The sequence below is a fragment of the Myxocyprinus asiaticus genome, chromosome 42 (genome assembly GCF_019703515.2).
Source record: "Myxocyprinus asiaticus isolate MX2 ecotype Aquarium Trade chromosome 42, UBuf_Myxa_2, whole genome shotgun sequence".
Classification (NCBI taxonomy): Eukaryota; Metazoa; Chordata; class Actinopteri; order Cypriniformes; family Catostomidae; genus Myxocyprinus; species Myxocyprinus asiaticus.
This window is the reverse complement of record NC_059385.1, coordinates 30,114,743-30,137,972: the sequence shown is the minus strand read 5'-3', so window position 1 is coordinate 30,137,972 and position 23,230 is coordinate 30,114,743. Positions and strand designations below refer to the sequence as shown.

At 38.6% G+C, this 23,230-nt stretch overlaps 1 protein-coding gene across 2 annotated transcripts in view; it reads right to left on the bottom strand.

Annotated features, from left to right (window-relative positions):
- Positions 1-21,379, bottom strand: part of LOC127432359 (ciliary neurotrophic factor receptor subunit alpha-like) — a 104,230-nt gene extending 82,851 nt beyond the window's left edge. Inside the window, exon 1 of one of the 2 annotated variants that reach the window (XM_051683333.1) lies at positions 21,259-21,379. The gene's annotated coding sequence lies outside the window, so the exon portion shown is untranslated. The remainder of the gene's footprint in view (positions 1-21,258) is intronic. The other variant, XM_051683334.1, reaches the window with a different exon arrangement.
- Between the last annotated feature and the right edge of the window lie 1,851 nt (positions 21,380-23,230).

Sequence of the window (23,230 nt, the reverse complement as noted above, 5' to 3'; positions counted from 1 at the left end):
CCGGGCCAATTTGGTTGCTTGGGAGACCTGGATGCAGTCATTCAGCACGCCCTGGAATTCGAACTAGCGAACTCCAGGTGTGGTAGCCAGCTTCTTTTACCACTGAGCTACCCAGGCCCCCTATTATCCCTTTTCAATATAACTAATATAATGTTAACCCTGTCCCTGACAACCATGTCACTCATGCCTGTTTGCTATGTTAGCCAGCTATAGTTTGTCAGTGCAGTCAGTAATGTAGCAGATTGAAAGGTAAACATCAGAGCATCTTTTTTGCAGCTCAGCAGACAACGGTGCAGTGGTGGATTGTGTCTGTTGAGTGTTGATTTCACACTATGTTATTACCTAGTTGGTGAGACACAATGCTGGAAAATAAAATAAACAATGTCCGTCTTTTACTCTCCGTGACAACGAGCTTATAGCTAACTAGCTAATCACGTAGCTCCTTTCATTGTTGTCAGCTGAGTGGAAGTTAATGAGTAATCATGTATTCACCCAACTGTTTTGTTCAGGATTCACAGTTTGGTATCCCCTTCAACTGAACAATTCCAGTTGTTGCATTTATAAAATGTAATATTTAAAAGTATGGTTCTCCACCGTTGAAAGTTTCCTCTGGACTTGCATAGCAGAATACGGTGTAACACCGCTGCCACTGTTTATCTTGACCCGGCAGTATTAATATAGTCAGCATTTGACTGATACTAAACAGTAATACTGATGTTTATTTAGCTATTTATTTTATTTTTATTTATTTTTTATTTTAATGGTCAGCATTTGACTGATACTAAACATTACTGATGTTTATTAAGCTATTTATTGTATTTTTATTTATTTTCTCAGTGTTCATTTCTAGAATTTGTTGACAATGTATAATAATAATGTCAAATATTCTTTGATAAAAATATTTGATTAAGAAAGCAGCCTTCTGAGTACCTTTGCAAAGTCATATCGGTGCAAAATCAGTGAAAAATCCACATAGAAAAGGTCTGTTTTCATTCCAGCTCAAAAATTAACTATATCGGCCACAATATCGGTAATCGGTGAATTTTTCCCTCTCTAAAATCAGTCTCAAAAATCCCATAATGGTCGGGCTCTAATATATATATAGATATATATATATATATATACATACATATACATACATACACACACACACACACACACACTCACCAACCACTTTATTAGAAACAGTCCCTATATATCCTATTTTTACAGCCTGTTTTCTTAAACGGCTTTCGTATGAGTCTAATAAAGACCTTATTTAGCGTAGCTAACATTAATCATAGTAGTTCAGATACTTAACTAATTGCATTGCCAAAAGGACAGTCGACAAAAAAAAAAGAGAGAGAGAAAAATAGGGAGTTGCACAGCCAGCCAAGGAGATTGTGAGGAATGCGTAAGTCTCGCCAACATTTTGTTTCTTTCCACTAAATTCCAGCGCGTGCTCTGTGGGGTAGCTACGCCTACCAATAAAGAGGCCAACTCTCAAAAGTGCTGTGATAACATGAGATAAGACCTTCATAAAAAGCCTTTTCTAATATAATCTCATTTTCAAACTTTAGCTGAGCTGCAACAATTATATCTCTATACACTTTGCAAGCTTATCGCACATTGCCAATGTCTGTATATGGAAAATTGAAAGACATTGTTGATAAAAAGCAGTACAAATCAACATATCCTGTGGCCTTGTAAGAGGTATTTTGCTAAAGTGAACAATGGCTTCTCCAAAAATGCCTTCAATGACTCCAAGTAGATGTTTTGGTATGCAAACATAATTTCCAGCAGCAGCTTTTTGTAGACTTTTTTGACTTTAGGAATCAAGTTTGCCCATTTCAGAGGTTGTCTGACATTTTTTCCAGAACCAATTATTAGAACCCTTTCCGAGCCAGGCAAGTCTAAGCACAGATCACAGAGATGACTCATGAAGTAGTTTGCAGCCTTTTTTACAAGGGAAAATGCAGAGAACATGGCTAAAAAAAGACAGTGTTCCCTCTTTGGCACATTCCAGCTCATCCTACACGCATCAGTGGAAAAGGGCTAACTGACAAATGGAAATGCTCACGTGAGGAATGTGATGCATATTTGCCCGCGTTTTGACTAAACTTTTAGTGACTTCATTTCCTATCCCTCACACATACAACACCAATCAAAAGTCTGGACATAATTTTAATTATGTTTATAATGATCTGGAAATTCTTTTATCTAAAGGCTTATGCATAAATGCTTGAAAAGTTTTGCAGACAAAGCTAAAATATAGTTTCTGTTTTTTGAACGTTTGATCATTACGTATATAATTCCCATCCTTCTATTTGTGTTATTTCATTGTTTTGATGACTATAATTGAAAAAATGTGGAAAATAGTAATAATAAAGAATGAGCACAGTAGGAATGTGCAAAGTTTTGACTGGTAGTGTACACACATGAACAAACATTCCACCAATAATGTTTTCGACAATACAAATCAGCATTAGTGATATTTCCAGCTAGATTATTACCTTCGTAAAGGGCAGCAGGAGAGAATATTAAAATGAGGGAGTTGATGGTGCATCGGACAAAACTGACATTTACCTTAATCTCTTGTGGTTAATAAGTCCCATCAACCGGAAAATTGAATGTGTTTGAACTTTAACACTTCAGGCAGAGCATCTAATTTTGGCGACAGTTGGTTGGCAGAAGCTAACAACAGCATAACATAAACATAGTAAAGCTTAGTTTACTATATACACTATATGGCCAAAAGTTTGTGGACACCATATGTGCTTGATGAACATTTGATTTTAAAACCGTAGGCATCAATTTCCCCCTTTGCTGTAATAACAGCTTCCACTCTTTTGGGAAGGCTTTCCACTATACTGTATGTAGTAACATGGCTGCAGGGATTTGCTCTCATTCAGACACAAGGCTATCAGTGAGGTCAGGAACTGATGTTGGTTGATGGAGCCTGACTGACAGTTGCTGTTCCAGTTCACCCCAAAAGTGATCAGTGGGGTTCAGGTCTGGGCTTTGTGCAGGCCAGTCAATTTCTTCCACGCCAGACACAGTAAACCATTTCTTTATGGACCTCACTTTGTTCACAGGGGCACTGTCATGCTGGAACAGAAAAGGGCTATCCCCAAACAGTTGCCACAGATTTGTAAGCACACAAAGCCCAAGCCATTACATAAAGAAACATTAAGATTTTTCTTTACTGGATTTAATGGAGTAACCAAATTCGTTAATTAGAAGGGGGTGTCCACAAACTAGTTAATCTTTAACTTAAACCTTAATGATAGAACACAACTAGATCTATGTTTAGCAATGATTAGCATCAAAAATGTAGAAGAACTGTAGAAGAACATTTAATATCATACAGGAATATTCTGGGTTAAATGCAAGTTAAGTTCTAATATAATGTTGTAATCTTGTTTTTTTTGTTGTTTTTTTTTTCACCCAATTTGGAATGCCCAATTCCCAATGCGCTTTTAAGTCCTCATGGTCGTGTAGTGATTCGCCTCAATCCAGGTGGCGGAGGACGAATCCCAGCTGCCTCTGCGTCCGAGACTGCCAACCCGCACATCTTATCACGTGGCTTGTTGAGCACGTTGCCACAGAGACAGCGCGTGTGGAGGCTTCACGCACTATGTCTCCGCGGCATCCACGCTTAACTCACCACGCGCCCCACCGAGAACGAACCACATTATATCGACCATGAGGAGGTTACCCCATGTGACTTTACCCTCCCTAGCAATTTGGTTGCTTAGGAGACCTGGCTGGAGTCACTCAGCACGCCCTGGGATTCGAACTAGCGAACTCCAAGGGTGGTAGCCAGCGTCTTTTACCACTGAGCTACCCAGGCCCACGTAATGTTGATTACTACAGAGACAAAACATTTCATTTGTCCCTCAGGTTTGTTTTAAATTTTATTCTTCTTTTACATAGAGCACAACAGTCTGGTTTCGGAAGAAAAAATCCCATTCATTATTCCAAAAGGCGAGTTAATTTTTAGTGATAACTTATAAACCTTTAAAGACCAATGGTATATGCTTTTGTTGAAACCATCAGTCCGCCTTTTTTCAAAAATGTTTTGTGTTTGATAGCGGAAAGCCCGGTGAAGAACTACACTACCTGAAGAGAAAGAGCCACCAGTCAGATATTTGCAGCACACAAAGCATGCAAAAAGAACTCTGCAGCAACCACACACTGCCATGATGTACTGTGAATGACGCACTAGAGTCAGTCTCCCTACACTGCCAAACTACTTATATTTGCAAACAGCACAATATTTCTGCAATTGTGTCTATAAAATATTGTGTATTTTTTAAGCGTTGCACATTGCCTTTTTATCCAATTTTCAAATATTTTTTTTCTTCAAATCAATTTGTTATGGCATGATTCACCTCAGAGGTGGTTAATTTGGTTCATACCTTAGAACTTAGAAGGATTTTATAAAATTCCTATGGAAAATAATGAATAAATAAATAAATGTAAAAATACTTCCAGATCCAAGATGGCTGAAAACGTGGGCGGGGATTGTTGTGCTCTATTTTGGTTATGGTAAGGCACTTACAATGGAACTAAAGGCCTGAGTATAATTCTGTTATCCGCATTGCTGGTGGCTCCGTGCACAGTATGGGTGACGTAAATTTAGTCATAAGCCAGTCCACGTGGCCTGACCGCTTGCCGCTCAGATTTTCTCGACCAGCGTACGCGGCCGAATTTAGGAGCATTTTGTTCAAATTTAGGCGTATGTGCCAGCCATTGACTCTACTAAAAGAATATCACAAAGCAGTTGTAGTACACGTGTGTCAAACGCATCTATCTGCACTCAGGGTCAATGGAGTATAATCATGAAAGCGATGCAGTCAACCCAACCCTAACCTAACCCTAACCCTTGAAACCATTCATTAAAAATTGTGTATTATCTGAGCTGTAAAGTTGTCTAAATCAATTTTTTTGTGATCGGACTACTGTTCAGGTGGATGAATGTCTTGTTGTTTATCACCAATCTAATTCCTGTGTTAGATTTTTTTTTTTATTATTATTATTTAATTAGAAACCAGTTGAAATTCACTGGTAACTGACATTAAAGCACAAATACTGTTAATAAAGCTTAAATTGTAATTAACCAAGAACATACATTTATTACATGTGTTGTTCTCTTGTGAACACCACTGGCGAAAGCTGAAGCATTTTTATCCATATTGTCAATACATTGTGTACAATTTGTATATTTTGTGTTGGTTAAGATAAGCTACTTAAAACATAACTGATGAGGTAAGAAACTAAAAGCCAAAGCAAATAAATAAATGAAACAAATGAAAGCAAACTATTTAATGTTCATATGGTATCCACACCCTTCTTGGAAAGCCATTTAACTGAATTCAGAAAAAAAAAATATCAGATTTCCTACTTGTGTCCTTGTAAGTCTGAGATGATAAGATGCGTCTTTCCCAGAGCTTCCTGCGGTGCAGGGCCACTGCAGGTCTTCGGAAAAAGAAAGCGAGTGGCTCAGCACATCTTCACAACGAGAGACAGGAATTTCAAGTGATTCCAAGAAAATAAAGCTGTAAGTAATCTTGCCTGTTGTTTGGATGGGCAGAGCTGGCTAAACAGTCCAGGATGTGAATACACAGGGGACTGTGGCTTGTGTTCTCTCTTCGTAACTTGAACAAAGACCACCCAGGGACCTTCAGATAAAGGTTTGGTGGATTGATAATTGACAGGCAGAGCTTGCAGAACCTGAGCCCAAATACACAATGTAGAAGAGTAGAGAGGGTTCGGAGGCCTATTGGGAGAGAGTAGGATGCCAGTTCAGGAAGAATAGGTTGGAAAGATTTTGATCTCATTTGTCAAGAAATGAATGCTGGATAATACAAAGACAAGTTGGGCAATGCCTAGTGGTTTGAAATTTTTCCAAGACACACTGGAATTTGCATTACCATGGGGATGACACTCAAATTATGTGGTGCACATTACCAGCTTGCCTAAGGCAGAAATTAAATGGTTTCAACTTAAAGGTTCTGGAACAAAAGCTGATTTAGCTTTGAATATACACTCACCGAGCACTTTATTAGGAACACTATGGTGCTAATAAAGTGCCCGACATGGTCTTCTGCTGTAGTAGCCCATCCGCCTCAAGGTTCAATGTGTTGTGCATTCTGAGATCCTATTCTACTCACTACAATTGTACAAAGGGTTTATCTGAGTTACTGTAGACTTTCTGGCAGCTCAAACCAGTCTGGCCATTCTCTGTTGAACTCTCTCATCAACAAGATGTTTCCATCCACAGAACAACTCACTGGATGTTTTTTGTTTTTGGCACCATTCTGAGTAAACTCTAGAGACTGAGCATGAAAATCCCAGGAGATCAGCAGTTACAGAAATACTCAAACCAGCCCTTTTGGCACCAACAAACATGCCACGGTCTAAATCACTGAGATCACGTTTTTCCCATTCTGATGGTTGATGTGAATATTAACTGAAGCTCCTGTCCCATATCTGCATGATTTTATGCACTGCACTCCTGCCACACGATTGGCTGATTAGATATTCGCATGAATAAGTATACAGGTGTTCCTAATAAAATGCTTGGTGAGTGTATGCTATCAGCGAATCAATCTCCTCTTAATTTATTGTACACACATGTTAGGTTATTAAAAACTTGTGGAGTGTCCAGGTTGGACTGTTGTCAGAAAAGTCATGAAACACCACTCCAAATCAACCCACTGAAGATTATGGTAGATTAAACCACAATTTTAAAATCGTTGCCAATCTAAAATGCATCATCCACTTGCTCAAAAACTTCAACCTTTTTGCAAGGCTCCAATGTCTTTAAAGAAGTGCAGAAGTAAATTTAGCTTGGGTAACGACACAGCAAAGCAAATATACAAGCGAGCCAATGCAAAATCATTTGGAGTTACCCACCCAATGCCTCTGAAATTCACTTCCAAAAGAGGCAAGTTGATGACCCAATAATCAAAGAAAGAAGCATCTGTCTTTGATTTTCTTGCATGCAACTTTTGCACAGTTTGACAGATAGAGTAAAAAGACTTTGCAAAAGGACAAATTATGAGTGCTTTGGAGATCACTTTGAATGCAAACATAAGTTTAACATGAAATTGGGATAAGGCTATGGAGCAGTGCTTTATGCAAGAGCTATCATGGCCACTCAAGGCTGGAATTCCCTCAGGCAGTGGCCAGAAAAGATGGCTACCAGATGCCAGCTATTCAATGAGCGTTTGGCTGGTTTCCCGGTAGAGTTGCAGCCCCAGCCAGTTCTCCTTGAAGGTAGACTACGAACGAAAACTTACCCTCACTTTACTCAACACAGGATTAAACGGAAAGGACAAAAGCATCCCTACCTGACTGATCGCCTTGTTCTGTGGTTTCAAACGTGGTATAGCTCAATCTTGCTTTTGGAAGCAGCACCTTTCATGGAAGTTGCATTCAACTGGAGCATGCTCAGTACCTTACAAAGAGCAGCAGTCATTAACTTGAAACAAGGATTCAATATGCCATAGGGGTGGTATGTCATTCTTACAACCAAACTTGGAAACTTTTATTGACCCAACAACATCTCCACCATGTGATAACTGCAACCTGCTCTAAGAAAGCAGACAATCACGGCGCTCAAGGAATTATAGGATCTCTCAACAGTGAGGCCTCATGGACAATGACAGCTCTGCTTGCTCCAGTCAACACCAGCCTCAGCTGCTTGGCATTTAAAATGGCACCATGATCCTGCTGCATGTAATTACAGAGATTGTACAGGCCAAAGCTTCGACAAGCTACCACATCATGAACTGCACCAAAGTCCACAATGCCAACATGTCATTTCAACAAACGAGTGACTGCAAATCAATATCAGACAACACTAGTCCACCTGGCAAAGCTCAGACCAGCAGAATAAGCTTGAAAAGCATTACTTGAGTCCTGTTTTTGGCTTGAGGGAATATAGCTGGCACTGCATGGTTTCTCGATGTCCGATCGGCCTGCAAAGCTCAGATCTGTGGAAAAGAATGTTGCTTGAGACATTAAATTGACATATGAAACAGAGTCACGATGGTCAACCAACAAGTTAATTAATGAGCTTGACTAGTTTATCTAAATGTTGTTTAGATATTTTCGAGACGGAGATGCTGACAACATGCTGTTCATTAGCTGTTAGACAGTATGCATGGTAAAAACCATCTTTGAAAATGTCTGGGATGCACTCATGAGATGTGAAAAAGGTGAGAAAGACATAGCATGTGTTCCAGATGTATATTTTCAATTGATTTGTTTGTTGTATTTAAAGCTTTTTGTTGTATTTAAAGCTTTTTTTTTTTTTTTTTTTAAGTGTTTAAGCTTAAAGTAACCCTTTCAAGTGATTATAATAAGGAAAATGTTACCAAACAATTTGGACAAATTAGCTTCAGAAAAGATGACTTTAGCTGAAAGGTGGGTAGTTTGCATCCCTGAAAGTTGTGCTTCAATTTCCTTTAAAGTACTGTTGCTACTAGGGCTGACAACATATAAGCCGGGACGTCCCATATTTTTGCCGAAATGAAGACCTCCTGTATGGGAATGTCCCATTTTGTCCTGTATTTTAGCGGCAAACCGCTAGAGAGGGACTGCCCCCCCACCCCCCAGATCTGACTGTGAAACGTCCTGTATTGAAGGATCAAAATGCTCAAGCATCCCGTATTCACGTGGCAAAAAGTTGGCAATCCCAGTTGCTACAGCCATTCACAACAAGACGGACATCTCTGGCTGTTGCATTGCATCTCGCACTGTTTTTTTGAGCATCCTGTCGTAAGCAGTACAAGTTAAAAGTCAAGTTCAAAATAATCCAGCTTTTAAAAATAATTCTCGAGATCCCTGCATTCCGTTTGATTCCGCTGTGCTTCCGTCTAGCTGTTTTTGAACACAAAATAACATCTAATGTAAATGACCCTTAGAAAGGCGTCCGCTGAGCCCAAAATCAGCCAAAATCAGCCACCGATCAGCTGATAGTCCCGTATATGCGTGGCAAAAAGTTGGCAATCCCAGTTGCTACAGCCATTCACAACAAGACAGACATCTTTGGCTGTTGCATTGCATCTCGCACTGTTTTTTGAGCATCCCGCCGTAAGCAGTGCAAGTTAAAAGTCAGGTTAAAAAAAGTCCAGCTTTTAAAATCTCTGCTTTCCATTCAGTTTCACTGCACTTCTGTCAAGCTGTTTTTGAATGCAAAAGGCATCTACTGAACCTGAAATAAGCCTAATTATACAGGGCTTCCTTAAGACTAGGGATGCATCGATCGATCCATCGGCCACCGATCGGCTGATCTTCCTGTTAAATCTGTGATTGGCCATTGGCCGATTGTGCCCATATTCCGGGCTGATCTATTTTTAATTGCAGCACGCACAAAATCACACTGTTACTCTAATAAATGAGAGTATGACTTGCCCCAACATGTGCACTCTCCAGGTGCTTTCAATCTCTCATCAGTCACTCATCCCAGAGCTATTTTGTGAGGAACCTGATTTAAATCAGAAGTATGTTTGTCACAATACCCCTAGTACTTGCTAATAATACTTTAACAGTGTCGCATCTTCATGCGGTTGCTTAATAATGTGATCTGTGTTACAACAAAATGCCAAAGATGGTAAACAAATCACAGATACCAATGATTTCTCACTGGAGCAATTTTAGAGCTTATTATACATATATCTCTCTTATTTTTGAGCGTCTCACAATGATCTTTGATAGTGACAACAGAACTATTCATAACGGTTTTCAATTCAAATAAATGTTAGCATTTCACAATTTATGGAAATTGAGTATAATTTTACTGTTTGGGGTCAAGAACATGTAACTGCAAAAGTATTGCAAGGGGCATTTTAAAAACAAATATTGGTGATCAGGTCAGTATTGGCCAATCACAGTGTTAAAATATCAGTGACTGGTATCAGCCTCAAATTTCCTAATCGGTGCACCACTACTATAATCAGAGCGTCCCTGCCCAAAGTGCCCTGAACAGCTTGTTGAATGCTCTCCTGTGTTGTTTATCAAGCGGGTGACAGTCCCAAAGCTGGTTGAAGGTTGACACAACTCCCTGTGGAGCTGAGTACTCAGCATTTGACCTGCTTTAAACGACATGTCTCCAAAGTGAGAAAAGGTCATGCAAACAACTAAAGATGATCCACCAGTCAAAGGTTTTCAAAGCATCAAACAGCATGACAGCTAGAGTATCAGATTTTGCCTGCAGGCATATATATTTTTTATTCGGTTCCCAAACAGAAGGGAGCTCTCTCCAGAAGATAAAGCACTTTGTACCTATGACTCACACCTGCTGGGAAACAGCACACATATTCTGTTACACTGTTCCAACATGCTTGGCTCATAGAGTGCTGGTGGCCAGCATGAAAAAAGCAGCATACAGAAACAAATTCAGGAGCACAATTGAATTCTTAGCAAACAGAACTTTGTTTGAGTGTTCTTACTGATAGCAGTCCTACATCTGCCAAAGATTTACTCTGGTGATGTGTACATAGTGAGGACATTCCTTTGACGGACTACAACCATTTGAAACTCCTTATTAATTCAGAGTGGCAGCGAGATATCCTTTAGAGATAAAAGACTTAGCTGAAAATAAAAGCGAGTTGCCATGACAGGCCTGAGCAAACAGAATTCTTACCACCTAAAATCAAACCGCCAAAACTTAAGAAAAGGTCCCAGGGGAAGAAAAATAACAAGTGTGCGTATTTAGAACATTCTGGGTATTTTATTTCCTTTTGAATGTGAGAGTGTATTGGTTAGTTTGCTAAATCTGAGACCTGAAAATGTTCACCCCATAATGAAAATACTGTCAGCATGTGATGACAAAGTTGTTATTTTGGGGTGAATTATTGCTTTAAGAAAGCATTACGTTAGCTGAGTGCCTCCAGATGTCATTTTTGGAGAAAAAATTAAATAAATCTGCCTCTCATTAAAAACCATTTAGGCTTATAAAATGGAAAATAATGAATTCTATAAAAGTGTGGCTAATGAACATCATTAACTAAATGGAGCGGGATGGGTCTATTTCAGCCACAAAATGTTTTTCACATTTGATGTCCCTAAGCAAATTAACGATTTTTATTTATAAATCTTATCCAAAGATGAACCAAAGATCTGCATTAATAAACCAATTTTCAAGTATAAAAAAAACGTTATTGTCCATTTAGTCAAATCCAGAGAATCCAAGGATTGTTGTCTACCCAAGTAAAATCAGATTTTCAATACTGTAATGCAGTCACAGAATCAACATCTGTGATGTGTTTTCCATTATCCCAGTTCAAAAAAGCATTTAATCAGCAGACACATTTCTAACCACAGTGTGCTTTATCAAACCTCCTAAGGCCTCTTAAGTGTATCTTTCCAACTCCCTGTTATGGTGGAAATGCAACAGATGAGTCCAAGGATGGTTGAAACCACTTTGACTATCACCGATTTACCACAAATATACAGTCCAATGTTAGAAAATGTCCCATCGCAGATCATGTTTTTAGGCAGGTTTATTAGATTTAGATTTAGATTACTGTTGAAGAAAGAAATATTACAAAGAAATGGAATCTATGTACCTGTGAATGCTCTGGGAGGCTAGACAACATTTAAAATTTTCATAGCATGAAACAGCCAAGCTAAACTAAAGCTTAACCATGTTCTTTTTTAGTTTGTGATAAAGCAGAAGGCATTTGGACACTTTAGCGGCACTTATAAATATCAATTTCATTGCATTTGATAACAAAATATCAAACCAAGTGGCATCTGCAAACAAATAATACCGATGCTTTTCTCAGAACTACAGTGACTTTGCATTTCTGAGCCATTTTTATAATAATTTGGCATGTGGTAGATTTTTTAGTTGACAAGTATCCTAGCAGAGTAATGGTGCATTCAGGTCCTCCGAGGAAGTTCTGACTTACTAAGGGTGTGTTCACACTTGGCAGGTTTGGTTCAATTAAAACGAACTCTGGTGCGATTGCTCTGTTAGTGCAGTTCATTTGAACAAGTGTGAACGCTGCCACCTGAAACTTGGTGCGCACCAAACAAGCGGACCGAGACCGTCTGAATAGGGGGTCTTGGTCCGCATCCAAATGAACTCTGGTGCGGTTCAATTGATATATGAATGGAACATGGACCAAAGACGTCTAAACGGATCAATAACAGGAAGTAATTTGCCTAATACTGACCTCAAGCATACCTGGTTCTTCTCATCATAGGAGCTATGTTGCCCATTACAGTTCGTTACAGGCGTCGGAACTGCCGTCATCCGTCCTTGCAGCATACAGGTGCATCTCAATAAATTAGAATGTCGTGGAAAAGTTAATTTATTTCAGTAATTCAACTCAAATTGTGAAACTCGTGTATTAAATAAATTCAATGCACACAGACTGAAGTAGTTTAAGTCTTTGGTTCTTTTAATTGTGATGATTTTGGCTCACATTTAACAAAAACCCACCAATTCACTATCTCAAAAAATTAGAATATTTTGACATGCCAATCAGCTAATCTACTCAAAACACCTGCAAAGGTTTCCTGAGCCTTCAAAATGGTCTCTCAGTTTGGTTCACTAGGCTACACAATCATGGGGAAGACTGCTGATCTGACAGTTGTCCAGAAGACAATCATTGACACCCTTCACAAGGAGGGTAAGCCACAAACATTGATTGCCAAAGAAGCTGGCTGTTCACAGAGTGCTGTATCCAAGCATGTTAACAGAAAGTTGAGTGGAAGGAAAAAGTGTGGAAGAAAAAGATGCACAACCAACCGAGAGAACCGCAGCCTTATGATTGTCAAGCAAAATCGATTCAAGAATTTGGGTGAACTTCACAAGGAATGGACTGAGGCTGGGGTCAAGGCATCAAGAGCCACCACACAAAGACATGTCAAGGAATTTGGCTACAGTTGTCGTATTCCTCTTGTTAAGCCACTCCTGAACCACAGACAACGTCAGAGGGCTAAGGAGAAGAAGAACTGGACTGTTGCCCAGTGTTCCAAAGTCCTCTTTTCAGATGAGAGCAAGTTTTGTATTTCATTTGGAAACCAAGGTCCTAGAGTCTGGAGGAAGGGTGGAGAAGCTCATAGCCCAAGTTGCTTGAAGTCCAGTGTTAAGTTTCCACAGTCTGTGATGATTTGGGGTGCAATGTCATCTGCTGGTGTTGGTCCATTGTGTTTTTTGAAAACCAAAGTCACTGCACCCCTTTACCAAGAAATTTTGGAGCACTTCATGCTTCCTTCTGCTGACCAGCTTTTTAAAGATGCTGATTTCATTTTCCAGCAGAATTTGGCACCTGCCCACACTGCCAAAAGCACCAAAAGGTGGTTAAATGACCAAGGTGTTGGTGTGCTTGACTGGCCAGCAAACTCACCAGACCTGAACCCCATAGAGAATCTATGGGGTATTGTCAAGAGGAAAATGAGAAACAAGAGACCAAAAAATGCAGATGAGCTGAAGGCCACTGTCAAAGAAACCTGGGCTTCCATACCACCTCAGCAGTGCCACAAACTGATCACCTCCATGCCATGCCGAATTGAGGCAGTAATTAAAGCAAAAGGAGCCCCTACCAAGTATTGAGTACATATACAGTAAATGAACATACTTTCCAGAAGGCCAACAATTCACTAAAAATGTTTTTTTTATTGGTCTTATGATGTATTCTAATTTTTTGAGATAGTGAATTGGTGGGTTTTTGTTAAATGTGAGCCAAAATCATCACAATTAAAAGAACCAAAGACTTAAACTACTTCAGTCTGTGTGCACTGAATTTATTTAATACACGAGTTTCACAATTTGAGTTGAATTACTGAAATAAATGAACTTTTCCACGACATTCTAATTTATTGAGATGCACCTGTATATTCATTTGTGTGTGCAACGGAGGAATTCCTGGCGCTGTTTTGACTCCTTTACACATTTTATTAGCTCTTCGTTTGTTCTCAGCTGGTAAAAATACCACCTACATAAATCCCACGAACGCATCAGCAGCCCAGCAGCCAGCATTGTTTTGGATGTTTGGCAAGTTCCGTCACAAAATATATGTCATAAAAGCTGTATTTTTGTTTTGTATCTTTAGGTTCAGTGTTAAAAATGCCAGTGTGAACGCTAAGCGAACCAGGACTAAATGTATCATTTTCATTTTTGGTCCGGACCAAGAGAACCAAAAGAACCGAACTATAAGTGTCAACACACCCTAAGTCAGAGATCGTAAATATGATATTATGTGTGTTCAAGGGTCTTTAGTCGGAAATAATGGACCACTTTTACAATTTCATTTTTTTCTCTCTTTTTAATGCAAAGACAGTAAGCTTTTTTGTTTTGTTTTTTGTTACCACCAGTGAAAAAAAAAGCCATGCCATGCAAAAGGTATGTAATTGTCATGCTTTATCTATCTATTATATTATTCTCATGTGGCCAGATAAAATGATGGGAAATGGTAGTTGTTACACAAGAACCTAAGAGCCTTATTTTCTGGCAAGCTTTAAAAAAAAATGCATAGAAACTAAACTGCACAGTCAAAATCCACAATTTAAACTGAATTGTTTCCAATAACAATTAGCTTCTGCCACGATTCTTACTGAATATAGACATGTCATCAACTCAGAGAGCCGCTCTCACAAAAGAGTTCTGTCAAACTCGCCGCTCATTATTTTTACAAGCAAATGACCTTGCTATTCACCGCAAATGTTTGCCAGAAGTTTACAGCTCTTCACCAGTAGTGGTGAACCTGCAGCAAACCTTTAGCGACAAAGAAGAATTTGCTGCAAAGCTCATTTGCATGTGAAAATCAGGAGTGGTGAATTTGCGGCAAGTTTGCGGACACTACATTTTTCTAAGGACAGGGCTCAAAGAAAATGTCTCAATATGTAATTACGACAATGTGGTGTCATTCATGTGTGCTCAACTCGTAAATATGATCATTTGGTCTTGACCTGAACGCACAATAACCACAGGTGTAGTTCATCACATTAACTATGTTCCACAACGTTTGAGAGGTCAAAATGTGTGTACTGAGAGAACATTTAACCCTTTCACACATATGATCAAACCGGTGTGATTACACTAGGCTGGCAAACTTAAATGCTCAACTTAAACACACTACACTTATCAATGTCACACATAACATAACGACACGCACATGCACACACCTCCGTGCGTCTCTCTCTCCCCGTCTGCCGTGATATGTCTTAAATTGTATCTCTATATTTTTCAGCCTATTGACAATATTCGATATATATCTCAATAATTATGTATTTGCTCTGAAATGGCTTGTTTTTTTGTTTTTTGTTTTTTTAATCAGAGGAACCATCATTTCATCCAAACAGCCACTGTAGCCAAGTAGATTAAATAATTTAAAGACATTAAATAAAAATCTAATAATTCGTTTTTCATTCAAGGGAGAATGAAATTGGTTTTTTCATTGATATGCACTTTATATTTATATTTCATACACAATGATACATAGTAGCTTAATAAAAAGCATTATTTAACTTCAAATGTTTTTACTGCGCAAAGCTACTTCACTGACTTATTTTTGAAACCCCAGCTGAACATTGCATAATACTAAATTATTACTGTGGGACATGTCATGTTGATTATTATAATATAAAGCAGAATTATCATTATTATTCTGATTATTAGATTTGTGTTATACAAAAGTCATATATTTCTGTCCTGTTTACTTCATCTTCACCTGGGGGCTTTTAGTTTGACACCGAAAGTGCTGTCGTATTTACTTCAACTTCACAAGGAGCTTTAATTGTGACACAAAGTCAATGTGTATTTGACATTTTACAATGTTCTGCATTTCCTGAAATGCTGTAATCTCCTCCTTTTCTGTTATTCTGTGCCATGTTTGCAGATCTGTATAATAACTTGTAACTGTCAGTAATGTTTGGAATTGCATGAATGCTTGAACCTGCATTACTTTGATTTCACAATGCACGTGAACTGATCTGAGAGCGTCGCCATGCGCATGCACACAGATCAGCGCATCACTGGTTTGTTATGAATCACACACAGACCATGTTTATCTGTCTTTAAATCACAGCCTTTTGTGGATTAATAGTCACATATGATTAACTTGCCATTTTTATGTTATTTTGTTTAATTGTGCAGCCCTTAAGGATCGTAAAATTAGTCTACTGATGTGCTCTTTATGAAACATCATGGCTAAATGAAAGCACATTAAAATCATTGCGATATTCATGATATTGGTCAATTTTACATCATCAGCAAAATGATCTTGATTATATCGTTAATATTTGATATATCACCCAGCCCAAACAGGAACGTGACACCGGTGTGGCGCACAGGTGGAACTCATTCACCACTTATCTTCCCGGCTTCGCTCTGCTCACCACATACCCCCATCGCCAAACTTGTGACCCCCCCCCCCATTTCTAAGGAGAAGTGCTGAGCCTCAGCCACCGTGCTGCAGGATGGTCTCTGGGTCCGACCTGCGCGTGCCTGGGAGTAGGAACAGGGGGAGGGAAAGGAGAGGGGGAGGGAGTATTTAAGGAGAGGAAACAGCGGCAGACAGGGAAAGAGAGGAGAGAGAGATGGGCTCGCCGGCCCCCGAACATACTGTCAAATGGTCCTCAGCCAGCTGCACTGCCTCCTGGCGAGGATTCCATGACAGCACATCCTTCCTCCTTCCCTGGTTTTGGCACGAATGTAACAAGGTTCGTGGTTGGGGAGAAAGGAGAACACGGGGACCGGGTGAACTCTCCTACGAACTATAATGCTCAACTTAAACACCCTACACTTCTCAATGTCACACACAACATAACACACGCACACAGCTCCGTGCATCTCTCTCTCCCCATCTGCCGCTGTCTCCCCTCCTTAAATACTCACGCCACTCCTCACTGGAACGCGAGACCGGTGTGGCGCACAGGTGGAACTTGTTCACCACTTACCTTCCCGGCCTCGCTCTGCCCAGACATCACTCGGCTACGCCCTGCTCGCCGCAATCACAATATCTTTATTTGTTACAAACTTTCAAACAATCACTAAATAAAAGTATAAAGCCGTTACCATCGGAGCACACTGTTTTGATGCAGCGCTTCGGCCATGTTTTCTGACATCAAACAAAGAATATAAAAACTAGTCAGTCCATTCTAGCTTTCTCCCATTCTGTATGTCACAACCATTTCTGGGGCAGGGAAAGTGGAAGGGCTAGTTTTTTAGAACCTTCTATGCTGCTCCTTTTGTATGCTTCTATGATGAGACGAACTCCGAATCCCATCTTGCACTGCAACGAAAATACGGCGGTGCACATAGCCGGCAAGCGTGTTCGCAATTGCGTTAACATCTCAAAATCACAGTTCAGTTTATGCACGGCTGTCAAGCTCCAAAAGTAATAACACCAAAAAAGTACCATTAACATATCATAAAAGTCTTCTTAGACCAAACAAATCTAATTTTGTTGTTCACAGAAAGCTATCACATGTCTTTAAAAGACATGGGGTGTAGCGCTCAAGTTGTATGGACTACTTTTATGGTGTTTTTATGTCTATTTGAACCTTGACAGCCAAGGTCAATATTAACTAGGGATGGACTCGAGTACCCAAGTACTCGGAAGTGACAGCAATCATCGATCATGAAAACGATTACTGAAAATGAAAAAGCCTGATGTGATTTTTCACTGAATTCGCAGTTCAGTGACAGCTACCTGACGACTATACACAAAGAGGGGCCTTATTTTTAATTTTGAGATTGATTGCGTAGTGATTCTCAGCGGTACCTTGATTGCAACAGAGATGTCTCATAGCAACCAAATTGATAAACGATGCTGCAATGCTAACGTTTGTTCTACAGGTTTATTATAATAAAAAAAAAATTCATCCACCGTGTTTTGAAAATCTGTCTCTGCAAAAGTTTGCTAAACATGTTTTATTGTCATATAATGTACAAACTTTGACTCAATGTATATTATTTAATAAAAGTGAAGGTTTATCATCGACTGTAAATCTCCCTTGGTGCCGACATGTGTCACACACCTGCATCTCAGCGAAATCAGAGCTGAAGATTTACACACGAGTTGTAAGTACAACATAAAGTGGCGTTCCATTTCAGTTTTCCCAGTATGAAGTTTAAAATTCCAAGTTAAATGGGAGGAAGCCTGAACCATTACTCCAGAGCGCAGAGTGAATTTCTGTCCGGGGCAGAGACTGCGCTCTACAGTCTAGAGAAGTGCGTGCACACACACACAAGGTGAAATCTTTCTTACAAACATCTAGATGGAGCACAGCTGAATGTAACAGGACGCAGGGTCTTCAAAACTATTTTCAACTTAACACTGCGTTTTAAAAACGCAATGATTATGGCATCACGGAAACCACGGTTTGTAGATACACAGTTCAGAAACAGAGTTGCACACTTACTAAGCTTATTACGGTAAAATGAATGTTAGAACAGAGACACAAGTTCTGAGCATTATTTCTTTGAAATGACCACCGAGTCTTCACATAATGACAATATTATGCAATATATTTTTATATTATGGCCTCTTTTGTACTTATTGTAACAGACTACATTATAACAACCTATGTTAATGAATAGACAATGGAACAACGAGACACGATGCCAAAGAATTATGACATCCAGTATATGTACATACTGTATTTGTACATGTCTATGTCCCCCCGAGTAATTACTTACTCCAGTAAACAAAACTTTTGGAAAAAAAAAAAAAAAACAGCATGTCGGTTTATAATGATAAGAGGGAGAGTAAATAATGACAGAATTGTCATTTTTCAACTCTTTCTTTTTAGCATATGTATTTAAAAGTGATCTTTTTAGCAGTTTGAGTGCAAAGAATCTCTTGTAAAATTCCCATCTAAGGCCTCATGCAGTCTCGGAGCTGCAGCCCACCACCAGCTTGCCAGACAGTCGACCGCGTCCCCTTCACTGGGGCCCTTTTCTCCTGACAGAGCATTTAATTTGAAATTGATTGCAGTCACTAGCATGCTGAAATATGAGCTGGAAACGAGAGTGCTGAGAACTTAGCAATTCCAAAAACCAGAGAGGATTCAGTTATACAGAGGAGAGAGCCATGGATTCCAACCACCAGAGAAACTTCAAAATTGTGATGATGTTGTTTGTTTGTTTTTGTTTTGTTTTTTGCTTTGCAGGCATATAGCTTTCCTCCATTTCAAGTTTTCTGAAACACCTGAACATGTTTTCATGTTTGCATTCCTCTTTTTTATTTATTTTTTATTCCAGACAGGTGGAATTCACATCTGGGCAGATGTTCCCTATGTAGGGTTCACTGAATGCTGCTATTGAACATAATGTTCTCAATGCCAGTATAAAGCAAGGGCTGATATGGAAACCAAGACCATAACCTTCAAGATTTACAGAGGTCTTTCAAAGTTAAGGTTACTATAGACAGTTTGGATTGTGCAACCAACATACAAAAGATTCAAGATTAAAATACACAAAGTTAAGGATTCAGCAGAAATTATGGGAGACTCTTTTTTTCCCCAAAACATCTCAAAATCATAACTTTTCCAAAGATTTAAGAATCCCAGTCTGTCGTGTCTCATTGCGCAAAACGATTTCCTTCAAACTTAAAAACTAAAAGGTAATTTAACTGCAAGTCTAGATATGTAATCCTTAAAACCACACCATAGTATAGAAAAGTAGGCTATGATGTAGCAGGGATTTGTAACCTGTGATAATGACTGGCACAGTTTACTCTTGGACACAACAGACCCCACAAGAGCCCAAGATCCTGTTTACAGCCTACTATTATATAATGCTATATTAAGCTATATAATACAGTTAGTTCTATACTAAATACCCAAACAGAACAATAAAGTTTATAGTTTTACTTTAACCAGAAAAAAAGCATGGTGATGATTACTTACAAATCTCAGTGTGCACTATGGCAAAACTTTAGAATAAGGTTCTATTAGTTAACATTAGTTAACTAAATTAGTTATCATGCTTCAGCAAGGCTGGAATCAGGCAGATTCGTCTTTGTGAAGGACGCATGAATTAAGCCACATACAATGTTATCCTGGAAGAAAACTTGCTTCCTTCTGCTCTGACAATGTTCCCCAACTCTGAGGATTGGTTTTTCCAGCAGGACAATGCTCCATACCACACAGCCAGGTCAATCAAGGTGTGGATGGAGGACCACCGGATCAAGACCCTGACATGGCCAGCCCAATCTCAAGACCTGAACCCCATTGAAAACCTCTGGAATGTGATCAAGAGGAAGATGGATGGCCACAAGCCACCAAACAAAGCCGAGCTACTTGAATTTTTGCGCCAGGAGTGGCATAAAGTCACCCAACAGCAATGTGGTAGAGAACATGCCAAGATGTATGAAAGCTGTGATTGAAAATCAGGGTTATTCCACCAAATATTGATTTCTGAACTCTTCCCAAGTTAAAACATTAGTATTGTGTCGTTTACAAATGAATATGAACTTGTTATCTTTGCATTATTCAAGGTCTGAAAACACTGCATCTTTTTTGTTATTTTAACCAGTTGTCATTTTCTGCAAATAAATACTCTAAATAACAATATTTTTATTTGGAATTAGGGAGAAATGTTGTCAGTACTTTATAGAATAAAATAACAATGTTCATTTTACTCAAACACATTATAAATAGTAAATCCAGAGAAACTGATAATTTTGCAGTGGTCTCTTATTTTTTTCCAGAGCTATTGTATATAGCCTAGCCTTTATATTTAGTTGACTAGAATATACCATTATTATAAATGCTATAGATGAACACATAAATAACATAGGTGTATTTTAAAAGACTATTTTAAGCATTACTCCAATGCTTCAGTATTTCTTTATTATTATTATTATTATTATTATTATTTGATTATTATTTTACAAGGAGCAGTAAGCATATGCATAAATAAGACTATAAAAGGTACTACATGGATTCATTACTTCTAGATATAAACAACATGGTAATAATGGTACTAGAGTGCAAATAACGGAGATGTTCGTCTAGTCCACAATACATAAAACCATCAGAAGACCAAAACATCCTCATCAAGTAGCCCACCTAAGCTGCTCGTCGCATGCAAAGTTATTTCAGCACCTTAAAATTAACTAATTAAATTTAAGTTCTAACATGCAAAACAGCTTATTGACTTCAGCGGACAATTTCCCAAGCACAGCTCCATGAATTAGGCAATATGACCTCGGTTGAGTCGCAAAGACTTCTCTCTTACTTTCATTTGTTGTGCACTAGATCGATTCCCGAAGTTTAGTTCGTAATATCTTTATTCTTAAATCTTACCTTACTTTTCTTCAAACATTAAGTGAGCTTTTGATGCGTTTCCTCTCCATTGCTTTGGCTTCGCTTTACCTTCGTAGTAAAGTCGGAGGACACAGTGTTGCGACTTCCCCTCCGGTGTTCCCATTGGAGAAGTGCTCTGTCAGTACGCGCACACGCGCTTCAGGATTTCCTGTCACCGATCAAGTCCTGGGCGGTGTTTCAAATGGAATAGGCTACTAATATTGCTCGTAATTTTTTTTTTCTTCTTTTTTTTTTAAGTACGCAGTATGAGTACTATGTGCACAGATGGGGCAAGTTGTTACAATGGGAACCTGACAATATTCTTTATCTTCGGCCCACAGTTAAGTTCCACGTGTTCGCTAGTTTTCCTGGGTTTCATACAAAAATACACGATAAAAAAAAATAGTAATACATACAAAGACAAAAATAAGAAAACTTCTGCTGTCAAATCACCAAACATATATGGTGAACATTATATTAGGCTGCACATGAAACATGGAACAAAATGTCAAAAAAACATATATATATATATATATATATATATATATATATATATATATATATATATATATATATATATATATATATATATTAAATACCAAGCATTAAAACAAAAATAACAACAGTAACGAAAAAGCATAAAAGCATAAATGCATGAATGAACTTTTGCATTTGTTAGCATATCTTTATTTATTTTTATTGTATTTATATATATATATATATATATAATTTTTTTAAACAAATATGTACATTTACTTTGTCTTATCTTGATATGAAGCATATTCCAGGCATCCATGAACCATGATCTCTTCATTGAGTTTGTTGTTTGACATGGTAAAAGAAGAAGAGCCATGCTCACTTGAAATGGACAATGAAGTTCTAATCTAGCTGCTCTATTCTGTACAATCTGACATTTTAAAAAAATATATTTCTCAGATGCATTTGACCATTTGACATGTGATAAAACTAGTGACTGCACCACATCCTTTAAAACAGAAGATGAAACAAGCGCACAACACTCCCTAGAGACAGCAATGCATTTCCCCATCATGCTTGAAATACGATCTATGTTATCAAACCAAGACAATAAATTATCAAGTTTCACGCCAAGTCGTTTAAACTTTATAACCTGTTCCACTGGAATCCCATTAATGGACAAATTCAAATCAGCAGTCTTGGTGAGGATATTCCTGCCACCAGAGATAATAGCCCACATTTTGTTTCGCTATATTCAGTGTTAATTTATTAGTTCTAACCCATTTAGTTATTGTTTGCAACTGAACACTTTTTTTTTTTTTGAAGCTCGGCTGATGTTGGTGCTGCAGAAAACATTGTTGAGTCATCTGGATACATACAGTATATTAGCGTTTTCAACAACACATGGTAAATCTTTTATGAAAATAGAAAATAAAAGTGGACCTAAGCAACTGCCTTGTGTCGACACCACAATAAGTATGTTTGCATCCACACATGTTAACCATGCATCTGTCATATGTATAAGAGCAGTACTTGTAGAGTGTCCTGGCCTGTAGGCATGATGTGCATTAGTAAGTAGTTCATTTAGACAAAATAATGAAAACATTATTAAAGATAATCTTCTCCAGAATTTTTGTTGTAAGTTATAAATAGCACATAGACCTTTCAGCAAAATTTGAACAGTAAAACATTTTTGAAGCACAACAAGATAAACCTTCTCAACCGTAAAGTAAACCTTTGTTTGGGTGTAAAAAAATACATAAACAAATATTAATTTGGGGGGACAAAGAGCAGTCTCCCCACCCTCTCATCTGTTGGCATAGGTGTATTACGGACTGGGCCAATGGGGCCAGTGCCCAGGGGCCCTTGACTAACTTTGAAAACAAATGTTTATATACACTTGAATATGTGGCCCCCACAGCTGTCAGCTTATACAAGGTCCCCTCAATAGGGCCCTGTGACTATAGGGGCCCCTAGCCCGCTTATAGGACCCTTT